At 37.7% G+C, this 23,154-nt stretch overlaps 1 pseudogene; it reads left to right on the forward strand.

Annotated features, from left to right (window-relative positions):
* The first annotated feature begins 17,650 nt into the window (after positions 1-17,650).
* On the forward strand, positions 17,651-17,768 carry LOC143648986 (U6 spliceosomal RNA; annotated as a pseudogene).
* The last annotated feature ends 5,386 nt before the right edge of the window (positions 17,769-23,154 follow it).

The following is a 23,154-nucleotide window of genomic DNA, read 5'->3' on the forward strand; positions in this document are numbered from 1 at the left end:
TCAAGAAGAAGTACAGAATTGCTGTATGATCCGGCAATACCATTGCTAGGTATCTAGGACATGAGGGCAAGGACACAAACAGACATTTGCAACCAATGTTTATAGCAGCATTATTTGCAATTGCCAAGAGATGTCCATCAACAGCAGAGTTGCTAAACAAGTTGTATATATGTATAATGGAATATTATGCAACTATAAGACAGAATAGGGTTATGAAATGTGTAACAACATGGATGGACCTTAAGTACATTATGCTCAGTGAGATTAGCCAGAAACAAAAGGACAAATACTGTATGGTCTCACTGATAGGAACTAACAGTAGTGAATGAATTTGGAGAATTTCAGTTAAGAACAGAGACCATCAGGAGATAGAAATAGGGTAGATATTGGGTAATTGGATCTGAAGGGATACAGATTGTGTAACAGTACTGAATGTAAAAACTCAGAAATGGATAGCACAATGCTACCTAACTGTGATACAATTATGTTAAAACACTGAAAGAAGCTGAATGTGAGAATGATGGAGGAGGTCTGGGGACACAAATGAAATCAGAAGGGAAGATAGGTGATGAAGACTGAGATGGTATAGTCTAAGAATACCTAAAGTGTATAATGACAGTGACTAAATGCACAAATTTAGAAATGTTTTTGCATGAGGAGAAACAAAAGAATGTCAATACTGCAGGGTGTTGAAAATAGATGGTGATTCATATTTTAAAACTTTTTTATGTGAAACTAAAGCAAAAAATATTTATTTGGTACAAAATTTATATTTTGACTAGTGCATTTCCTAATATAACTAATTGAACACCGTAAGTACATGGAACCTTGAGTAGGGCATGAGATCTTGTAGGTTTGTCCAGAGTGATGCCCCAATAAATTCCAGAGTGATTTGAACAGTGAATAAAAAAGTATTTGCGAAGTTCCCTTGGGGGGGATGGTGAGAAAGGGGGAAAATTCAACTTTCTCATGTGGAGAATTCCTGATATTCTCACAAGCAGCAGGAACAACCAAAGCAATAGGCCAAGCCATCAACCTTGGGGTTTGTTCATATGAAACTTATCCCAGCAAAGGATAGGCTAAGCCTACTTAAAATTAGGCCTAAGAGTCACTCCCAGAGAACCTCTTCTGTTGCTCAGATGTGGTCTCTCTGTCTCTCTGTCTCTCCCTCTCCCTCTCTCTCCCTCTCCCTCTCCCTCCCTCTCCCTCTCTCCCTCTCTCTCTCTTTCTCCCTCTCCCTCCCTCTCCCTCTCTCCCTCCCTCTTTCTCTCCCTCTCTCTCTCGCTCTCCCTCTCTCTCTCTCTCTCTCTCTCCCCCCCCCTCCCCCTCCACCTCTCTCTCTCAGCCAACACAGTAAGCAAATGCACTGCCTCTCTGGGTGGGACATGTAAGGGGTATAAACCTTCCTGACAACGTGGGACAGAAATCCTAGAAATGAGTTAGATATCCTAGTATCAGCATCAAGAGATTGAGAAAAACTTCTCCACCAAAAGGGGGAAGAGAGAAATGACACAAAATAAAGTGTCAATGACTGAGAGATTTCAAACAGAGTTGAGAGGTTTTCCTGGAGGTTATTCTTATGCATTATGTAGATACCACCTTTTTAGTTAAGTTATAATGGAGAGGCTGGAGGGAAGTGCCTGAAAATGTAGAGCTGTGTTCCAGTAGCCATGTTTCTTGAAGATGATTGTATGATGATATAGCTTTCTCAGTGGGACTGTGTGACTGTGAAAACCTTGTGTCTGATGCTCCTTTTATCTACGGTATGGACAGACGAGTAAAACATATGGATTAAAAGTAAATAAATAATGGGGAACAAATGTTAAAATAAATTTAGTAGATTGAAATGCAGGTGATCAATGAAAGGGAGGGGTAAGGGGTATGGTATGTATGATTTTTTTTTTCTGTTTTCATTTTATTTCTTTTTTTTTTTTTTTTTTTTTTTTTTAAAGGAAAGACAGAGAGAAGGAAGGAAGGATAGAAGGAAGGAAGGAAGGAAGAAAGGGAAACATCTTTAAACATTTTCTTGTTTTATTGTATTCTGTTTCTCCGTTTTTGTTACATGGGCTGGGGCCGGGAATCGAACCGAGGTCCTCCGGCATAGCAGGCAAGCACTTTGCCCGCTGAGCCACCGCGGCCCGCCCTCATTTTATTTCTTTTTCTGAATTGATGCAAATGTTCTAAGAAATGATCATGATGATGAATATAAAACTGTGTGATGATATTGTGAGTTATTGATTATATATCAAGAATGGAATGATCATATGGTAAGAATGTTCGTGTTTGTATGTTATGTTTTAAAAATAAATTAATTAAAAAAAAAAAGCTTGGGTGTCTTTATTCTTCACTTTAAGTTGAACTGACTGACCATGGAATCTCCTGAGACCCAGAAACAGAAAGAGAGCTCCAATCCCTACTCAGTTTATATAAACAAATATAGGTTATACTGGGTGCATTGATCAGAATCCAGTCAAGTAAACAAAAACTACAACAGTTATTTAGACTGAGAGGACTCAGTGTAGAGAATTGGCTACACAGCTTTTGAAGCAGAAGGGAATGCTGAGATAACCCAAAGATGATAACTGCATAAAGTGGCTACCACCCAAAAAGCTGGAGAGCAAAAGGGGGAAGGGTTTTAATTACTAGAATGTAGGCACTCAAGGGGCTGAGGGTGGTGGGTAGTGGTAAACATTGCAGAGTTGGTGTGCAGACCTCTAAGAAGGAAACACTTTCCAGCTGCTGCCTATACCTCTGAAACATCCCAATGAAGCTAGTTTTTTTTTTTTTTTTGTAAATAACAAACATACAAACATTCTTCACATGGATACAATCACTCACAATATCACATAGTTGTGTATTCATCACGATGATCATTTTTTAGAACATTTGCATCTCTTCAGCAAAAGAAAAAAGAAACTCAATTATGCTATACCCCTTACTCCTCCCTCTCATTGACTACTAGTATTTCAATCTACTCAATTTATTTTAACATTTGTTCCCCCTATTATTTGTTTATTTTTAATCCATATTTTCTACTCATCTGTCCATACCATAGATACAAGGAGCATCAGACATGAGGTTTTCATAATCACAGTCACATTGTAAAAGCTATATCATTTTACAATCATCTTCAAGAAACAAGGCTACTGGAATACAGCTCTACGGTTTCAGGTACTTCCCTCTAGCTACCGTAATACACTATAAACTAAAAAGGGAATAGCTATATTATGTATAAGAAGAGCCTCCAGGATAACCTCTTGAGTCTTTGAAATATTTCAGCCTCTGACACTTTATTTGGTCTCATTTCTCTCTTCCCCCTTTCAACTGAGAAGGTTTTCTCCAATCTCTTGATGCCAAGTCCCAGCTCATCCTAGGATTTCTATTCCATGTTGCCAGGGAGGTTTACACCCCTGGCAGTCATGTCCCAAGTAGACGGGGAGGGCAGTAAGTTCGTTTGCTGTGTCAGCTGATAAAGAGGCCACATCTGAGCAACAAAAGAGGTTCTCTGGGGGTGACACTTAGGCCTAATTTTAAGTAGGCTTAGCCTATCTTTTGCGGGAATAAGTTTCATAGGGGCAAACCCCAAGATTGAGGTCTCAGCTTATTGACTTGATTGTCCCCACTGTTTGCAAGAATATCAGGAATTCTCCAAATGGGGATGTTGAATTTGTCCCCCTATCTCCCCATTCCCCCAAGGGTACTTTGAAAATATTTCTTTATTCACTGTTCAAATCACTCCCAATGAGGCTAGAAGAGTTGAAAGAATTTGGAGGCTGGAGCCAATAGCCACTGCTGGGGAAACTGATAGGAATAGGAAAAGAAAAAAAAAGCAACAGGAAAGAAGTCTGTCTTCCCTCTGTAACACTTCTTGATAAAAGCTAATATGAAGAGAGCAGTGTGACGGTGGCTCAGTGGCAGAATTCTCACCTGCCATGCTGGAGACCCAGGTTCAATTCCCAATGACTGCCCGTGCAAAAACAAACAAACAAAAAACCTTTAAAAAAAGTTAATATGAAGAGTATCTTAGAGCAGCTAGAAGGAAATACCTGAAATGTGAACTGTAACCAATACCATATTTTGAAATTTTTCTACAGCACTTGTTAAAATGTACTTTGAAATTTATCACTTTTGTTGTGTATGTTATATTTCACAATAAAAATATTTAAAAAGATTATTAATCCATTTTCTAAAAGCAAAAAAAGAATGTTAGTAGGAAGGCAGCTGGGAAAAAAATGTCTTTTATATTAGCAGAGTTTAGAAGGGCAAGTTTGAAGTTCAGAGATAAGGCACACCAGGCATGTTTCCTATAATGGATTATGGGACTAAGATGTCTTGAAATTTCTAGGGCGAAAACCTAAAAGCTTCTATCTTGACAAAGTGGAGTAGTTTGTATGGAAAAATGATACATATACACAAATGCCCAGGAGAGGCTATAAAACTTCATTGAAGATATACGGAATAGAATTGGAGAAATCTTTTCAAGTACCTGTAAAAAGCCTTCCCAATTGTTCACTCTATTGCCCTGACTATACTCTTGTGTCCCTACTTATGTCCTAACCATCTCAACCAGAACTGATAATTCAGAGAGGTTTGTTTGTGCCACCCCATACGCAGTCTGGAAACACCAAAAGCCACTACTGTCCCAAGACTCTACAATCCTCCCAATTCTTCATCTATAGGGGTGCCAAGAGCCTCTCTCTGAAATTACACCATATAAAATTAAGCTCTTAGACCTCACTAAATTCCCAGAGCTCTTAAGAATGTATACCCCAGAAATCAAATCAGAGTAACCTTTAGTCTGTGTATTAAAAGGAGGGGAATTCAGTAACTGAAAATATATCACAGACTTCCAGGAAAATGGCAGAATAGGAAAGGCTGAGTTCATCCTAGCTCCATGCAAGAATGAGATGGTACAGAAAAAAAAAGGACCGAGACAATGGTTTCAGTGTGCATGTGACTGGAGAGGGTCTTCTATCCTGTATAGGGAGGCCCTGAACAAAAAAAATGGAGAAATTGGAAGAGAGAGAACAGGGTGAGTGTGCTTAGTCACTATTCCAGCCTCTCCCCAACCCCCACCCTCAACTGGCTTAGGGGATCTTTCCTTGAAGCTCCACAGCTGGGAGATCCCATGGGGGATGCAGAAGCCAGCAGACTTGCTTTCCTTGTGCACAGATACCATTTGGCCAGGATACAATGCCTGCTTCCTACTACTGAAATGGGCTAGTGTGGGCACCTGGTCAACCCACTCGGGGGAGGAGGGATGGTGCAGAGTGGTGCCAGACTGACAACTGGCAAGCAAAAAAGAAGAAAACCTCATCAAAAATCAAATCAATGAATTGAGGGAGGATATAAAGAAGGCAAGGGATGAACAAAAAGAAGAAATTGAAAGTCTGAAAAAACAAATCGCAGAACTTATGGGAATGAAAGGCACAGTAGAAGAGATGGAAAAAAAAACAATGGAAACCTACAATGCTAGATTTTGAGAGGCAGAAGAAAGGATTAGTGAACTGGAGGACAGAACACCTGAAATCTGACAAACAAAAGAAAATATTGGAAAAATATGAGTAGGGACTCAGGGAATTGAATGACAATATGAAGTGCATAAATATATGTGTTGTGGTGTTTTAGAAGGAGAAGAGAAGGGAAAAGGAGGAGAAAAACTAATGCAGGAAATTATCACTGAAAATTTTCCAACTCTTATGAAAGACTTAAAATTACAGATCCAAGAAGTGCAGCATACCCCAAACAGAATAGATCCAAAAAGATGTACTCCAAGACACTTACTAATCAGAATGTCAGAGGTCAAAGAGAAAGAGAGGATCTTGAAATCATCATGAGAAAAGCAATCCATCACATAAAAGGGAAGCCCAATAATACTATGTGTAAATTTCTCAGCAGAAACCATGGAAGTGAGAAGACAGTGGAATGATATATTTAAATTACTAAAAGAGAAAAACTGCCAAGAATTCTATATCAGGCAAAATTGTCCTTCAAAAATGAGGGAGACATTAAAACATTTTCAGACAAAAAATCACTGAGAGAATTTGTGACCAAGAGACCAGCTCTGCAAGAAATACTAAAGGGAACACTAGAGACAGATACGAAGACAGAAGAGAGAGGTGTGGAGAAGAGTGTAGAAAGGAAGACTATGAGTAAAGGTAAGAAGAAGGAAAATTAGATATGACATATAAAATCCAGAAGGCAAAATAGTAGAAGAAAGTACTACCCATGCAGTAATAACACTGAATGTTAATGGATTAAACTCTCCAATCAAAAGACATAGTCTGGCAGAATGGATTAGAAAACAGGACCCATCTATATGCTGTCTACAGGAAACACATTTTAGACTCAAGGATAAACACAGGTTGAAAGTGAAAGGTTAGGAAAAGATATTTCATGCAAATAACCATCAGAGAAGAGCAGGAGTAGCTATATTAATATCTAACAAATTAGACTTCAAATGTAAAACAGTTAAAAGAGACAAAGAAGGACACTATGTATTAATAAAAGGAACAATTCAGCAAGAAGACACAACAATCAAATATTTATGCACCAAGTCAGAATGCTCCAAAATACATGCGGCAAACACTGAAAACACTGAAAAGAGAAATAGACACATCTACCATAACAGTTGGAGACTTCAATTCCCCACTCTCATCAACAGACAGAACATCTAGACAGAGGATCAGTAACGAAACAGAGAATTTGAATTATACAATCAATGAGCTAGACTTAACAGACATTTATAGAGCATTACACCCCACAACTGCAAGATACACCTTTTTCTCAAGTGCTCATGGATCATTCTCAAGGATAGACCATATGCTGGGTCACAAGGCAAAAGTTTGAATAAATTTTAAAAGATTCAAATCATACAAAACACTTTCTCAGATCATAAAGGAATGAAGTTGGAAATCAATAATAGGCAGAGTGCCCAAAAATTCACAAATATGTGGAGACTCAACAGCACACTCTTAAACAACCAGTGGGTCAAGGAAGAAATTACAAGAGAAATCAGTAAATACCTTGAGGCAAATGAAAATGAAAACACAACATATCAAAACTTATGGGATGCAGCAAAGGCAGTGCTACGAGGGAAATTTATTGCCCTAAAATGCCTATATCAAAAAAGAAGAAAGGGCAAAAATCGAGGTATTAACTGTCCACTTGGAAGAAGTAGAGACAGAACAGTAAACTAACCCTAAAGCAAGCAAAAGGAAAGAAATAATGAAGATTAGAGCAGAAATAAATGAAATTGAGAACATGAAAACAATTGAGAAAATCAGCAAAAAACAGAAGCTGGTTCTATGAGAAAATCAATAAGATTGATGGGCCTTTAGCAAGATTGACAAAAAGAAGAAGAGAGAGGATGCAAATAAATAAGATCAGAAATGGAAGAGGAGACATAACCACTGATCCTACAGAAATAAAGGAAGTAATGACAGGATACTATGAACAACTTTATGCTAATACAACAATGTAGATGAAATGGACAAATGTTCATGATAGGCATGAACAATCAACTTTGACTCGAGAAGAAACAGATGACCTCAACAACCAATCACAAGTAAAGAAATTGAATCAGTCATTAAGAAGCTCCCCAAAAAGAAAAGTCCAGGACCAGATGGCTTCACATGTGAATTCTACCAAACATTCCATTAAGAATTAGTACAAATCCTGCTCAAACTCTTCAAAAAAATTGAAGAGGAGGGAAAGCTGCCTAACTCATTCTATGAAGCCAACATCACCCTCATTCCAAAGCCAGACAAAGATATTACAAAAAAGAAACTACAGACCTCTCTAATGAATATAGATGCAAAAATCCTCAACGAAAGTCTAGCAAATCAAATCCAGCAACACATTAAAAAGGTAAAGATGCACTCAACTCAATAGGAGAAAATATTTGGTAACCATATATTAGAAAAAGCTTTGATATCTCTGTATATAAAGATATTACACATCTCAACAACAAAAGCAATCCAATTATAAAATAGGCAAAAGATATGAATAGACATTTTTTCCAAATAGCTAAAAAGCACATGAAGAGATACTCATCTTCATTAGCTATAAGGGAAATGCAAATTAAAACTGTACTGACGGAAAATGGTAGAATAGGATAGGCCAAGTTCACCTCTGCTACAAGGAACAGCTAGAGAAGTGACAGAAAAACAACCAGGAGTGTGGTGCCAGGGTGCAAATGTCCTGAGAGGGTATTCTATACTACATAGGGACATCCTGGGTGAAAAAGATGAGGACTCGAGATGTGGAAATCTGGAGACCATCTAGCTAGTACAAAGAGCCTAATGCACCCTTTTGCATATGGAAACCCAGAGATCTCAGGAGTGCACAGACAGGGAGGCAGGGATTAGGAAGCAAGCCAAGCCACACCCGTTAAATGCACAATGCTTGTGTGTCCACGTGAGCCAACCCCCTTGTGCCCTGCACACACATGCCCTGCCCCTACACACTCCCATGTACATGTGCCCTGCCCTCCTGCTCCCCACCCATGACCCCTGCACACCTACATCCTGCCTCCATGCCCTAATCACCTGCACAGTCCCCACAATCTGCATCCCACCCTGCCCTGACTCTGTGTATCCCATGCTGCACTCTGCCCCTGCACTCCAAGGTTTGCCCACACTGCACCCTACACCCTCCCCAAAACACCACAACTCACACCCCATGCTTCTGGGCAGCAGCATTGCACCCCACCACCACACTGCTGAGCACACCCCATGACCCACACCCTGTCCTAGAAATACAAAACCTTAGACAACTGAAGGAAATCAACCTCCAAAGTAACACGACTAAGATAATTAAATGCCTTGAAGTCAACAGAAAGTCACAAAGCATATGAAGATGCAAATGGATATAGCCCAGCCAAATGACCAAATTAAATGACACCAGAGGAGACACAGACCCTGGAACAACTAATCAAAGATGTTCATGCTACTCTACTAAGTAAATTCAATGGGATGGCTAAGGACATAAAGGAGATAAAAAAAAGACACTAGAAGGGCATAAAGAAGAATTCGATTAGGCCTAAGAGTCACCCCCAGAGAACCCATTTTGATCCTCAGATTTGGCCTCTCTCTCTAAGCCAACTCAGCAGGTGAACTCATTGCTCTACCCCTCAATGTAGGACATAACTCCTAGGGACATAAATCTCCCTGGCAATGTGGGACAGAAGTCTCAGGATAAGCCAGGACCCAGCATCAAGAGATTGAGAAAACCTTCTTGACCAAAAGGGGTAAAAGAGAAATAAGACAAAGTGTCAGTGGCTGAGAGATTTCAAACAGAGTTGAGAGATTATCCTGGAGGTTATTTTTATGCATTATATTGATATCACCTTTTTAGTTTATGGTGTATTGGAGTGACTGGAGGAAAGCACCTGAAACTATTGAACTGCATTCCAGTAGCCTTGATTCTTGAAGATATCTGTATAATTATATAATGTTTACAATGTGACTGTGTGGTTGTGAAAACCTTGTGTCTGATGCTCCTTATATCCAGGGTATGGACAGATGAGTAAAAAAAAAAATAAATAATAAATAAATAAATAAATAATAGGGGGACAAAGGGTAAAATAAACTGGGTAGATAAAAATACTAGTGGTCAATAAAAGGGAGTGGTAAGGTGTATGATATGTACGAGTTTTTTCTTTTTTCTTTTTATTTATTTTCCTGGAGTGATGCAAATGTTCAAAAAAAAAAAAAGATCATGGCGATGAACACACAACTATGTGGTGATATTGTGAGCCATTTCTTGTATACCATCATGGAATGTATGCGTGTGAAGAATTCTCAATAAAAACAGAAGAATTTGAAAGAATAAGCAGAAAAATAGCAGACATCACAGAGATGAAAGATACTGTATACCAAATAAAAATTATGCTAGAGACACACAACAGCATATTTGCAGAGACAGAGGAAAGGATAAGTGAACTAGAGGACAGAACAATCGATTTGCAATGCACAAAAGAACAAATGGCAAAAAAAAAAAAAGAAAGATAGAAAAAAATTGAATTAGATCTCAGGGAAATGATGGACAACACAAAGAGCACAATATAAGAATCATTAATCCTTTTGAGAATGATGAGAGCTGCAGAACCATGACAGAAGAACAAGAGAACCGCAGAGTCCACCAGCCAGCGGACTTTGGAGATGAAGAAGGAAAATGTCTCCTGGGGAGCTTTATGAAGCAAGATGCCTGGAGAGAAAGGTAGCAGATGCCACCATGTTTATCATGTGCTCTTCCAGCTGAGAGAGAAACGCTGAACGTCATTGGCCTTCCTGAACAAAGATTTTTGTGGATCCAGGAAGGCTCCTGAGGAAATCACAGTGAAGCTGAGTCCTGGCAATGTGATGTCAGCCATGTGCCCATCTAGAGAAGGAGCATTCCATGCCCAGGAATCACCCAGGGCAAAGGAAGTCATGTGAAAAGCAGTTGGTTATAAATTCACCACTTAACCAGTGCCTTGCACTTCTAAGCACTCAACAATTACTTTTGTTGAATAAAAGAATGAGTGAAGCAGAAGTAAGAAAGAATGAAGAAAAGTGAACAGAGCCTGAGGCACCCGTGGGACACCATCACAGATACCAATATACACATTGTGGGAATTCTAGAAGGAGAAGAAAGAGAGGAGCTGAGTCAATATTGAAAGATATAATGGCTGAAAACTTCCCAAATGTAATGAAAGTCAAGAATATACACATCCAAAATGCTCTATTAATTCCAAACAGGATAAACACAAATAGACCCACACCATGCCATGTGATAATCAAATTGTCAAATAACAAAGATAAAGAGAGAATTCTGAAAACCACAAGAGAGAAGCAACTTGTCACATACCAGGAACCCTTAATAAGATTAAGTGCTGATTTCTCATTGGAAAGCATGGAGGCAACAAGGCAGTGGCAAGACATTTATTTAAAGTGCTGAAAGCAAAAAATTGCCAACAAAGAATACTATATATGACAAACTGTCTTTCAAAAATGAAAGATAAATAAATGCTGAAGGACTTTGTCACTACTAGACCGCCCCTGCAAGATAGGCTAATGGGCGTTTTCTGCAGGTTGAAAGGACACTAGACAATGGACTAAAGCAATATGAAGAAATAAAGATCTCTGGTAGAGACAATGACATGGGTAAATATAAGTACCAGTACTTCTGTATTTCTGGTTTATAACTCCACTTTTTACTTCTTACAACATCTAAAGGCAAATACACAAAATGTAATGATAAATTAGTGGTTTGGGACTCATAATGTATAAACATGTAATTTGTGATAAGAACTACATAAAGGTGGGGGGACACGGGATATAGAAACATAAAGGGCATTTACTATTAAAGTTACGTTGGTATCATATCAAATGAGATTGTTCTAGATTTGGGATCTTAAATATGTAAATATCAGAGAACATGCAAACTCACAGAGATAGAAAGTAGAATAAGGTTACCAAATTGGGGTGGGGGGAGAGGAAATGGGGAGTTAATGCAAAAGGACTGTAGAGTTTCTGCTTGGGGTGAAATGAAAGTTCTTGTAATGGATGGTGGTGAGGGTACTGCGACAGTGGAACTGTGATCAATCCCACAGAACAGTACGCTTAGGATTTTTGTTGCATACGTTTCCACAATAAAATGAAAAAGAAAGAAAGAACAAAAGAAAGGAAGAAAGAAATAAGAAAAAAACTAAAGATAATGAGAATGAAATGCAATACATGATACCAATAGAATCAAAGAATGAAGGAGAAACAGCTCAAAAGGACATTATTGGACATAAGACAAAATTGGAAAATAGACTGTAAGCTTTGTAGCAATGTTAAATTTCTTGAACTTGATAACTGCACTTAATGTGATTGCATAAGTTAAATATCCTTGTTTGTAGGGAATGTATGTGGAACTATTATATGTCCATGGAGTGTGATGGATACAATCTACCTCTCCATGTTCAGAAACTAGATTGATGGATAAATAGATAGATGGATAGATAAAGATAACAGGATGTTTTGGCAAAGGTGGCAAAATGTTAAAATTGATGTATCTGGGTACCTGAGGGTGGGATTAGGGTGTGTTGGAGTTCTGTGTATGAGGTTTGTTTGTAACTGTCCTGTAAAGTTTAAATTATTTAAAAATAAAAAGTTAAAAATAACAAATGAAAAGGGGAAAAAAAGAATCATTAATGTCCCAGAAGGAGAAGAGAAGACTAAATGGCTAGGAAGATTAGTTGTGGAGATAATGAGGAAGAACCTGCCAACCCTTACAAAGGTGTAAATGTGCAAATCAAAGAAAACAAATGAACCCCAAATAGAATAAATCCAAATAGGCCTACTCCAAGACATATACTAATCAGCCTGTCAAATGTTGAAGAGAAGCAGAAAGTACTGAAAGCAGCAAGAGAAAACGACTCACCACATACAAGAGAAACCACATAAGACTGAGTTCAGACTACTCACCAAGCACTGTGGAGGCAAGAAGGCAGTGGTATGATATATTTCAGACCCTGAAAGAGAAAGACTTCCGTCCAAGAATTCTGTACCCAGCCAATTGTCCTTCAAAAGTGAGGGAGAGATTAAAATTTTCTCAGACAGACAAAGGCTGAGATAATTTGTCAACAAGAGACTGGACCTACAAGAAATACTAAGGGGAGTCCTGACCACTGGGGGTGGGGGAAACAGAAGAGGAGGTCTATAAGAGGGCACAAAATTGAAGAATACAATAAAGGTAACTTAAAAGATAAAAAAGGAAAAGGAAAAAAATATATATATATATTATTATGTATATATATATATATATATACAGGTCTGAAAAATAGAAGTCAAAGAATAGGATGGTAAATTCAAGAAATGCCTTTAGGGTGCATGGGTGGTTCAGTGGTAGGAAGCTTGCCTTCCATGCAGGAGACTTGGGTCCAATTCCTGGATCATGCACCCCCCAAAAAAGAAAGAAACAAAAGCCTTCATGGTAATAACTTTGAATGTTAATGGACTAAACTCAGAAATTAAAAGATAGATTAGCAGAATGGATTAAGAAATATGATTCATCTATATGCTGCTTACAAGAGACTCATCTTAGACCCAGGGATACAAATCGATTGAAAGTGAAAGAATGGAAAAATATGTTCCATGCAAGCTGTAACCAAAAGGAAGCAGGAGGAGCTATATAAATATCAAACAAAGAAGACTTTAAATGTAGAGAAGTCATAAGAGACAAAAAAGAAAACTACATATTAATAAAAGGGAAAATTCACCAAGAAGAAATAACAATCATAAATATTTATGCTCCCAATCAAGGAGTTACAAAGTACATGAGGCAAACATTGGCAAAACTGAAGGGAGCAATAGACGTTTCAACAATAATAGTAGGAGACTTCAATACACAATTCTCCTCTATAGATAGAATGACCAGACAGAGGATCTACAAAGAAATAGAGAACTTAAACAATTTGATAAATGAATTAGACCTAACAGACATATATAGATAGTTAACACCCCCAAACACCAGGATATAAGTTCTTCTCTAGTGTATGTCATATGTTTTCCAGATAGATTATGTCATGGTTAGGGACAGGTGTCAACTTGGCCAAGTTGTGGTACCTGTTCATCTGATTGGGCAAGCGCTGGCCTGTCTGTTGCAATGAGGACATTTCATAGGATTAGGTCATGATCACGTTAGCTACATCCACAGCTGATTCCATTTGTAATCAGCCAAAGGGGAGTGTCTTCTGCAATTAGTGATGCTAAATGCAATCATGGGAAGCCTTTTAAGGAGGACTCAGAGGAGACAGATTCCATTCCTGCTTTGGCTGGTGAGCCTCTCCTGTGGAGTTTGTCCAGGCCATCCATTGGAGTCATTGGCTTCGCAGCCTGCCCTGTGGATTTTGGACTCTGCGTTCCTACGATCACGTGAGACACTTTCATAAATTTTATATTTGCAAGTGTTCCCTGTTGATTCTGTTTCTCTAGAGAACCCTAACTAATACAGATTATATGCTGGGACATAAAACAGATCTTTATAAATTTAGAAAGATTGAAATTATTTAAAACATTTTCTCTGATCATGATAGAATCAAGCTGGAAATTAATAATCACAAAGAACAAGAACTTTCACAAATATATGGAGATTAAATAATACTCTTGTCATGGTCAGGTTCATATGTCAGTTTGGCTAGGTGATGGTGCCTGGTTGTCTGGCTGGGCAAGTGCTGGTCTGTCTGTTGCTATGAGGGCATTTCATGGACTTAAATCATGACCACATTGGTGGTATCCACAGCTGATTGTTGCACTCAGCTAAGGGGAGTGTCTTCTGCAATGACTGATGCTTAATCTAATCACCAGAAGGCTTTTAAGGAGAACTCAGAAGGGGCAATCACTCTTCCTGCCTCAGCCAGCCAGCTCCTGAGAGTTTATTGAGGACCTTCATTGGAGCTGCCACCTCACAGTCTGCCCCTACAGACCTTGGACTCTAAATCCCAGACTTACATGAGACACTTTTATAAATTTTATATTTACAGATATCTCCCGATGATTCTGTTTCTCTAGAGAACCCTAGCTAAACAGTTATTAATCAATCAGTGGGTCAAAGAAGAAATTGATAGAGAAATCACTAACTATATGGAGATGAATGAAAATGACAGTACAACATATCAGAGATGGGTTGTGGCAAAGGCAGTGCTGAGAGGGAAATTTAACCTTAAATGACTATATTTAAAAAGAAGAGGGGTATGCACAGTGGTTCAGTGGTAGAATATTCGCCTTTCATGTGGAAGACCCGGGTTCGATTTCCAGACCATGCACCCCCCAAAAAAGAGGAATAAGAGTTGGGGGAGGTGCAAGGATAATTCAGTGGTAGAATTCTCCTGCCATGCAGAGACCTGGATTTGATTCCAGGCCAACACCCCCCATCCCCCCAAAAAATCAACAAATGGTGCTAAAATAATGGGATAGTCACATGGAAAAAGAATGAGATGTGACCCCTACCATACAACATACCAAAAAAAGGGGGGAAAAAAGAAGAAAAAGAAACTAAAAATTGAGGTACCTGGAAGAACTAGAGAAAGAACAGCAAACTTACCACAAAGCAAGTAGAAGAACAGAAATAACAAAGGTTAAAGTGGAATTAAATGAATTAGAGAACAAAAGAACAATAGAAAGAATCAATAAAATCAAAAGTTGGTTCTTTGAGAAAATAAAATTGATAGACCCCTAGCTAGGCTGACAAAGAAAAAAAAGAGAGAGGATGCAAATAAAATCAGAAATGGGGGTGGTGGTGGCATTATCTCAGACCTTAAAGAAATTTTTAAAAAGTCATAATAAGATATTATGAACAACTAACTATACACCAATAAACTCAACAACTTAGATATAATGGAAAAATTCCTAGAAACATACAAACTATCAATTTTGATTCAAGAAGAAATAGAAGAACTCAGCAAACCAATTACAAGTAAAAAGATTCAATCAGTCATCAAAAAATCTTCCCACAAAGAAAAGCCAAAGACCAGATGGTGTCATAGGGGAATTTTATCAAACATTCCAAAAAGAATAACAACCCTGCTCAAATTCTTCCCAAAAAATTGAGTAAAAAGTAACACTACCTAACTCATTTTATGAATCACTCTAATACCGAAACCTGTTAAAGATGCTATAAGAAAGGAAAACTACAGGCCAATCTCCCTAATAAAAATAAATGCAAAAATTCTCAACAAATTGCTAGCAAACTGATTGCACCAACACATTAAAATAATTATACACCATGATCAAGTGGGGTTTGTACCAGGAATTAAGGATGGTTCAACATAAGAAAATCAATCAATGTAATACAGCACATTACAGTCAAAAGGGAAAAAAATCACATGATCGTTTCAATTGATGCTGGAAAACATTCAACAAAATTCAACATTCTTTTGTGATAAAAACACTTAAAAAATGTAGGAATCAAAGGAACCTTCCTCAGTGGGTAAACAGCATATATGAAAAGCCCATGGCAAGCATCATACTCAATGGTGAGAGACTAAAGCCTTCCCCCTAAAATCAGGAACAAAATACGGATGTCCTCTGTTACCAGTATTATTCAAATTGTACTAGAAGTTCTAGCTAGAGCAATCAGGCAGGAAAAAAGAAATAAAAGCCATCCAGGGGGTGCAAGGTAGTTCAGTGGTAGAATTCTCACCTGCCTTGCAGGATCCAGGTCTGATTCCTGACCCGTGCACTTCCCAAAAAACAAACAAGCAAGCAAACAAAGAAACCAAACAAGCAAAAATTCAACAAATGGTGCTGCAATAACATGATATTCACATGGAAAAAGAAGGAAATGTGACCCCAGCCATACAGCATTAAAAAAAAAAAAGGCATTCAGATTGGGAAGGAAGAAGTAAAGCTGTCATTATCTGCAGATGACATGATATTTGGAAAATCCTGAGAAATCTATGACAAAGATTGTTGCTCTAATAAACAAATTCAACAAAATGGTGGGATATAAGATTAATATACAAAAATCAGTAATGTTACTATACACAAGCAATAACCTAACTGAGGAGAAAATTAAGGAAAAAATCCATTCAAAATAGCAACTAAAATAATCAAATATCTAGAAATAAACTTAACCAGGGATGTAAAGGACCCATACACAGAAAACTACATAACTGTTAAAAGAAATCAAATCCACAAATAGGTGGAAAGGCATTCCATGTTTATGGATAGGAAGATTAAATGTAGTTAAGTTGACAATTCTATCCAAATTGATCTAAAGGCTCAATGCAATATCAATCAAAATTCCAATAACCTACTTTGAAGTTTTGGAAAAGCTAGTTACCAAATTCGTTTAGAAGGGAAAGAGACCTTGAATAGTGACAAATGCCCTAAAAAAGAAGAACAAAGTGAGAGGACTAACACTTCCTGATTTTAAATCTTATTATAAAGCCACAGTGGTCAAAACAACATGGTACTGGCACAAAGATAGAAGTATTGATCAAAGGAATCAAGTCAAGAGTGCAGAAATAGACCCCAAATCTATGGTCAACTAATCTTTGACAAGGCCCCCAAATAGACTGAACTGGAACAAAATAGTCTTTTCAATAAATGGGCAAGGGAGAACTAGATATCAATAGCCAAAAGTATGAAAGAGGGCCCTTACCTTACACCCTATACAAAAATTAATTCCAAGTGAACCAAAGACCTAATATAAGCACCAGTACCATAAAACTCCTAGAAGAAAATATAAGGAAACATCTTTAAGACCTAGTAATAGGAAGTAGCTTTTAAAATTTTACACCCAAAGCACAAGCAATGAAAGAAAAAATAGATTAATGGGAACTCACCAAAATGAAATGCTTTTGTGCCTCAAAAGATTGTCAAAAAGATGAAGAAGCACCCAACTCAATGTGAGAAAATATTTGGAAATCACATATTGGATAAAGGTTTGATATCCTATATATATAAAGAAATTATACAACTTAACAACAAAAGAACAAACAACCCAATTTAAAATTAGCTAAATATGTGAATAGGCAATTTTCTGAAGAGCAAATGCAGATGCCTAAAAATCACATAAGCAGTGTTCATCTTGACTAGCTATCAGGGAAATGCAAGTCAAGACTACAATGAGTTATCACTTCACATCTATAAATATGGCTGCTATTAACCACACAGAAGTGCCCATGTCAGCAGCACATATATTAAAATTGGAACAATACAGAGAATATTAGCATTGCCCCTGTACAGGGGCTTGTACAGGTGGACAAGCAAATTCATGAGGTGTTCCATGTTTTTAGAGCCTGTGACTAAGAGACCATTTCTGTAAGAATACTAAAGGGAGCAATACAGGCAGATCAGAACAGACAGGAGAGAGAGATATGGAGAAGAGTACAGAAATGAAGACTGTCAGTAAAGGTAAAATGAGCAAAAAAAATAAGGTATGACATAAAAAAAAAATCCAAACAACAAAATGGTACAAAGAAAGTACTGTGTTTACAGTAATACATTAAATATCAATAGATTGAACTTCCCAATAAAAAAACATAGACTGGAATAATGGATTAAAAAACAGGACTCTATGTTGTCTACAAGAGAATCACTTTAGACCCAAGAACAGAAACAAATTGAAAGTGAAAGGGTAGAAAAGATATTTCACGCAAACAACAACAAGAAAAGAGCAGGAGTAGTGTTCTAGTTTGCTAGCTGCCGGAATGCAATATACCAGAAATGGAATGGCTTTTAAAAAGGGGAATTTAGTAAGTTGGTAGTTTACAGTTGTAAGGCCAAGAAAATGTCCAATCTAAGACATCCAGAAAAGGATACCTTCAAGAAGGTTCAAGAAGCTGATGAAGTTCAGGGTTTCTTTCTCGAGGAGAAGACACATGGCAAACACAGTCAGAGTTTCTCTCTCATCTGGAAAGGCACATGGTGAACACGGTCAGGGTTGCTCTCTCATCTGGAAGGGCACATGGCAAGCAAGGCATCATCTGCTAGCTTCTTCTCTTGGCTTCCCGTTTCATGCAGCTCCCCGGGAGGTAAGCTGCATGAAAGGTATGGGAGGTATGTTCCTTCTTCATCTCTGTATGTTTGGGAGGTATGTTCCTTCTTCATCTCTAAAGGTCACTGGCTGGTGGACTCTGCTTCTCATGGCTGTGTTGTTCTGCTCTGCTCTCTCTGAATCTCACATTCTCCAAAATGTTTCCTCTTTTGTAGGACTCCAGTAAACCAATCAAGACACACCCAAATGGGTGGAGACACATCTCCCCTAATCCAGCTTAACAACCACTCTTGATTGGGTTACATCTCCAGGGAGATGATCTAATTACATACAGTATTGAATATGGATTATTCTGCCTTTAGGAAATGGGATTTTGATTAAAACATGGCTTTTCTAGGGGACATATATCCTTTCAAACCAGCACAGGTAGCTATACCAATATCTGACTAATAAAACAATTAAAAGAGCAAAGAAGGACATTATGTCTTAATAAAAGGAAGAAAACATAACAAGAGGACATAAAAATCATAAATATTTATCCTCCAAGCCAGAGTGCTTAAAAATACACAAGGCACAGATGTGGCCTCACTGTCTGTAAGCCCAATTCTGCAAGTGAAATCATTGCCCACCCCCCTACATGGGACATGACATCCAGAGGTGAAAGTCTCCCTGGCAACATGGAAGATGACTCCCAAGGATGAATCCAGACCTGGCCATATGGGATCAACAATTCCATCCTGACCAAAAGAGGGAAAAGAAGTGTAACTAATAAAGTACTAGTGGCAGAGAAAGTTCATTGTCCAGACGCTACTCTGGAGGTTGCTCTCACACAAAGCTTCAGTTGGACCTTACTACCGAACATAACCTGCCAACTCCCAACCAGGACCATTCCAGTCAATCCTAAAGAACACCTAGGGCAATATATAAGATTCCACAAGATTTCCTTGCACTATGGTAACTTTCCAGAAATCTACAACCTCCAGATGGGTCCCTGGTCCAGAAAAGTCCTGAAGACTCGCCTAGCCTCTCCAGAACATCAGATAGTTCCATCTCCCTACCCCATATTAGTGACAGACCTTTCCAATACGAAAAATTTAGAATTGTCATAGCCTGAACACCCCTAAAGAGAGAGATGGAAAGATCAAAGGTGATGGTGGAGTTATACAGAGAAGATAGAAAAGTAAGACCAACCAACATTATCTTGAGAAGAAATAGATTTCCTCAACAAACCAATCACATGTACAAAGATTGAATCAGTGATCAAGAAGTACCCCAAAATGAAAAGTCCAGGACTAGATGGCTTCACATGTGAATTCCACCAAATATTCAAGAAAGAATTCGTACCATCATGCTCAAATTCTTCAAAATAATTGAAGAGGAAAAGCAAACCTAACTCATTCTATGAAGCTAACATCATCTTACCACCAAAGCCAGGCAAAGATACTACAAGAAAAGAAAATTACAGACCAATCTCTTTAATGAATATAGATGCAAAAATCCTCAACAGAATACTTGCAAATCAAATTCAGTAGCATATTAAAAGAATTATGCACCATGATCAAGTGGGATTTATTCCAGGTATGCAAGGCTGGTTCAACGTAAGAAAATCGATTAATGTGATACACCACATCAATAAATCCCAGCAGAAAAATCACATGATTATCTCGATCAATGCAGAAAAGGCATTTGACAAAACTGAACATCCTTTCATGATGAAAACACTTCAAAGAAGAGGAATTAAAGGGAACTTCCTCAACATGGTAAAGGGATTACATGAAAAACTCACAGCTAATATCATACTCAAGGGGGAAAGAGTGAAAGCTTTCCCCCTAACATCAGAAAGAAGACAAGGATGCTCACTATCACCATTGTCATTCAACATTGTGTTGGAAGTTCTAGCCAGAGCCATTAGACAAGACTAGAAATTAAAGGCATGCAGATTAAAAAGGAAGAAGTGAAACTCTCACTGTTTGTAGATGACATGATGCTATATGTTGAAATCCCAAAAAAAAATCTACAGCAAAGTTGCTAGAGCAAATAAATGAGTACAACAAAGTGGCAGGGTACAATATCAACACCCCCAAATCAGTAGTGTTTCTATACATTAGTAATGAGGAATCTGAGGAGGGCGTCAAGAAAAAAATTCCATTTACAATAGCACCCAAATGAATAAAATATTTAGGAATAAATTTAACTAAGTATACAAAAGACTTGTAAACAGAGAACTACAAGAAATTGCTAAAAGAAATCATGGAAGATCTAAATAGAAGGGCATACCATGTGATTGTGAAAATGGTGTGTCTGATGCTCCCCTTATCCAGGATATGGACAGATGAGTAAATAAATAAGTAAATAAATAAATAAATAAATAGGGGTGATAAGGGGTTAAAAAATTATATAGATTACAATATTAGTGTCAATAAGAGGGAGGGGTAAGGGGTATGGGATATAGGGGTTTTTTCATTTTATTTCTTTTTCTGGAGGGATGTAAATGGTTTAAAAAAATGATCATGATAATGAATATACAACTATGTGGTGATAGTGTGAGCCATTGATTGTACACTTTGGATGGACTGTATGGTGTGTGAAGTTATCTCAATAAAAGTATTAAAAATATCAAGCAGGAAACTACAAATTTTGGAGAGGATGTGGAGAAATTGGAACAGTTATGCACTGTGGGTGGGATGTATGATGGTACAGCCACTATGGAAGACAGTTTGGAAGTCCTTAGAAAACTAAATATTCAGTTGCCCTATGACCCAGTGTGCTGGTCTGAAGGATTTATGTACCCTAGAAAAGCCATGTTTTAATTCTAACCCCATTTTGTAAAGGCAGCCATTTCTTCTAATCCCTATTTAGTACTATAGGTTGGAAACTTGATTAGTTTATCCCACAGAGATGTGACACTGAATGGTGGATATTATACTTTATTAGGAGGAGATGTGACTCCACCCATTCCAGGTGGGTCTTGATTAGTTTACTGGAACCTTTTAAAAGGAGAACGATTTTGGAGAAAGCTTGAAAACACTGCAGAGCCACAAAGACAGACCTTTGGAGGTGAAGCCAGCGACCTTTGGAGATGAAGAAGGAGAGCACCCCCGAGTCCAGCAGACGTCACCATGTTCACCATGTTCCTTTCCATTTGAGAGAGAAACCCTGAACTTCATTGGCCTTTCTTGAGTAAAGGTAACTCTTTGTGTGTGTATGTGTGGCTGAATTTCAGGCACCTTTATACATGGTAGACACTGTGGTTGGAGCCTGCCCATGCCATTTACTAGGCTTGAGCGTATCCAGCCCCCAGTTTCATCGGGACTTGCCCAATATGGACGGTAAGGATTTACAGCACCACCCACTGGTCTGCTCAAAGTCGTTTCTGCAGCTGGGGAATAACAGCCATTAATCCATTTTATTACTGAAGGATTTTACTCCTTTGTTCCCATATGACTTATAAATAGAACACAATATTTCTTAATATTTTTATATACTCGTAATACAATCAATACTAATGATATAGGAAACACAAAAAAATCATACCATGTTCATTAAGGATTTTCCTCTGTCAACTTCTTAAATTTTTCAAATTTTTGTAATGTAAAGTCATTCTGCTGTGACAATCACAAGAGTCTCCTCTGAGGTCATCAATACTAGCCTCTGGGCTTAGCATGCCCAGCAACACATTTTGAGTGATAAGAATTTTTACCCTGGGTTTCTAAGATCAACAATAAAATTGTTACTCTAAAAGCATTTAGCTAAGAAATTGTTAAATAAAACAGTAATTCTTAAGACCTTATCTTCTACAACAAATCCATGTGTCAACAAAGACATGTGCCAAGTGACTGGCATGGACTTGTGGTCTCTTTCCCTTTTCTGTTTCTTTTTTTCTGTTTCCAAAGAAACAGAAACAAAGAAAAGATGGAGTAATAGAATTTTAGAATCCTGCCAGGTTTTTTGTGGTGACAGTGTAGATGAACACTGTAGGGATCTACTGCATTAGAATCTCATGCAAAACTCTAACATTTCATTGGACTATTCTGTTATTTTCCATATTTAACAATTCTAACACACTAAAGTGGCAGCAGTTACCTTTCATCAATTTCAGCATCTGATCTCAGGGACTTAAAACAGAAATAGATCTGCAGTTTGATTCTGAGTTTTGGTAACAAATAAGTGTCAACTGTTTCTGAATAACCAATTTGTAAACCTTTTTTTGCCAATTCAAAAATACTGAAACCCACGATTTGGTGTTAGTTCAATAATCATTTTGTGCTAAAAGTGAAAAACCCTAAGCTCCTAAAATGTATAACTTCCCATAATCAAAGGAATTACTGTTTGTCTAAATTACATGCAATTTTTATCAAACAGCAACTACTACAAAAGGAATTACAGGAAAAAAAGTGACTTCACAAATATACACTAAAATATTTGACAATATTATGTAGGAACTGGCAGAGTTTTAGTGTTTCATATTTAAGAGCATGACTGACCAAGGTCCAAGATGCTAAGTTACCATGTTCAAGAAAATGAGGGAAAAAAATCACACTGAAAACTAACAATATAGTACATGATAAGAATGCACACTTTATAATATAAAAGCTGTTACACACAGCAGTTGCAAAAAAGCCATTAGGTCTTCTCTTGGCTTGTAAAAACAGTGTTCCAAATTTCATTGTAAATTAGCAAACT

The sequence above is a fragment of the Tamandua tetradactyla genome, chromosome 10 (assembly GCF_023851605.1).
Source record: "Tamandua tetradactyla isolate mTamTet1 chromosome 10, mTamTet1.pri, whole genome shotgun sequence".
In the NCBI taxonomy this organism is placed as follows: Eukaryota; Metazoa; Chordata; class Mammalia; order Pilosa; family Myrmecophagidae; genus Tamandua; species Tamandua tetradactyla.